Source organism: Meriones unguiculatus, chromosome X, assembly GCF_030254825.1.
Source record: "Meriones unguiculatus strain TT.TT164.6M chromosome X, Bangor_MerUng_6.1, whole genome shotgun sequence".
NCBI classification, from domain to species: domain Eukaryota; kingdom Metazoa; phylum Chordata; class Mammalia; order Rodentia; family Muridae; genus Meriones; species Meriones unguiculatus.
This window is the reverse complement of record NC_083369.1, coordinates 98,615,382-98,617,987: the sequence shown is the minus strand read 5'-3', so window position 1 is coordinate 98,617,987 and position 2,606 is coordinate 98,615,382.

Sequence of the window (2,606 nt, the reverse complement as noted above, 5' to 3'; positions counted from 1 at the left end):
GTAAAGCTGTCTGGGGGACAAAAGGTCCATCATAAGGGGATGAGGGATGGAAAAATGGGAGGATTTGAGGGAAAATATATTCAACATACTATATGAGCTTCAAAAATACTTTAATGAAAGATGAGCTTGAAAAATACTTTAATGAAAGAGCAAGGAGGCACTAGATAGAGTTGAATACAACACTCTTTATTTCATTTCTTGGACTACTATAGGTTCCATGGACTACATTAGGAACATTCTTCGTAGTAGTCAGGTCTCCTAAACAGCATTAGGCTTAAGGGATTTCATGAATAAGTTATTTTCTTTTTGGCCACAAAGAGGCAATATACAGAAATTCTCTAATGTATCTATATAATTTCTCTGTAAAAATAACTTAGTTTTTAAGAATAAACTCTAATGAACAAGCAAATGAGTTGTCATACCAGGATACCTCTGTGCAAAACAGAAACCTCATATATAATGTCTCATACAGGATGGTATCATGCCAAAAATAACTAAGCTTGCTGGTACACGCTGGTTTTTCTAAACTCATTTATACTTTCACAATTTCATATATACATAGACATATGATACTCTTGATCAAAGTATGCTCCATTATTTGCTCTTATAACCACCCCATTAATTCATTCATACTCTCAAGGAACAGCTAATGTCACTACTTTTCCAAATGTTCAAGAACAGACAAAAATAAGAAATTGTCCTAGTTTTTCTTTCTCTTTCTCAGTGTCTGTCATTTTCTTTTTCTTTTTCTTTTTCTTTTCCTTTTCCTTTTTTCTTTTTCTTTCTCTCTTTCTCCCTTTCTCTCTCTCTCTCTCTTTCTTTCTTTCTTTTCTTTCTTTCCTTTTTCTTGATTTTTGAGACAGGGTCTGTCTGTGTAACCCTGATTGTCCTGGAACTCACTCTGTAGATCAGGCTGGTCTCAAACTCAGAAATTTGCCAGCCTCTGTCCCCCAACTCTCTTTTGCTTTCTCTCATTCCATTTCTTTCTTTCTCTTTCTCTCCCACGCTCCCTCCTTTCCTTCACTCTCCCTCTCCCAATGACAGGATAACATGTCAAAAGTATAACAAAGGACATAAAATGAAGTTTTCAGTCGGTCCCACACATAAATATATATTGAAAATCGCTTTTCAAAATATTGAATCTGGTAGTACAAAATATTCCCACATCTGCAGAAAAACAAATATTTGAGTCATTACAGAATGGTTAACGTTTAAAAATCTATTAATCTTGTTAACAGAGTAAAGAAAAGGCATTATTGTGATAAATGCTGACAAAGCAAAGCATTCAACACTAATTTTTGATGATGCTTTCAAAACATGCAAATGTTCATCATTCTTAAGCCACATTAATATGCCAACCTTACCATTTTTTACATTTCAGAGCATCTCACTGTTTGTCCCCTTACTTATTTATCTTGTTCTTTCTCCTTTTATCTTTTTGAGACATGGTCTTATGTATCTCTTACTGTCTTCAAACTTATTATATAACCTAAGATAACCTTGAATTTCTGATCCTCTTGCCTCTGCCTTCCAAGTACCTGAATTACAGGTATACAGCACCATCAGTTTATAGGGTTCTGGGGAATGGACTCATACATGCTGAGCAGGTAGTCTGAGCTACCACTACAGCTGAGCTATAACAAGCCAAGCCTCTTTATTCATATTTTCAACAGGGATAATACATACTTTTCAGTATTATAAGGTGTGCTGGATGCTTGGTTTTTGTTCTTTGTTTCTTTTTCTTTTTCTTTTTTATCAACTTGACACAGACTAGGGTCACCTAGGAAGAGGAAACCTCAATTGAGAAAATACCTCCATCAGACTGTCCTATAGGCAAGTGGGGGGGTAGTTTTTTTTTTTAATTAGTGATTTATATGGAAGGGTACATGGGTATAAGAAAGCAAGCTGAAAACAACTATGGGAGCAAGCTAGCAAGCAACATTTCTCCATGGCCTCTGTTTTCAGGTTCCTGCTTCCAGATTTCTGCCTTGAGTTTCTGTCCTGGGTTCCCTCAGAGATGGAGTGTGACCTTGGGGGTTGCAAGAAGTAAACTATTCCTCTCCTATCTCCTAAGTAAGGAGTGTTATTTTAGTCAGTGTTTAATCACAGCAATAGAAGATTCAATAATAATCTATGGAAAGTGCTGCCATACAACATTCACCTCCCCTTCTTCCACTTCATTTTCTCACCCATGTACCATTCATTAACACTGCTGAGCACACTAAGAGGGGTGGTATACTACCATTTCATTGATTTCCTGTTTTCTTTCCATTTGACCAATGGATATAGAGCGATTTTACAGCTGCCCTGGTTTGTTTATTCATCTATGGTCTTATCTACCAAATAACACTGTTCTTGTTGAACAAGACATTGGGTCCCTTTCATGCTAACTCCTGGATTTTCTCAACATGTAATTATACCAATTGGCTTCATTGACTGTAATAACATAATGGTTCCTGGCTCTATTCTCACCACACTAGAATCACTTTAGAAGTTTCCTCAGATTATCTTAATGACAAATAGAATTATAAAGTCATGTGGTAGTCATTTGACTCCAGTCAGAAAAAAACTTCTACTGGCTTTTACGGTTTTGATGGTACATAATA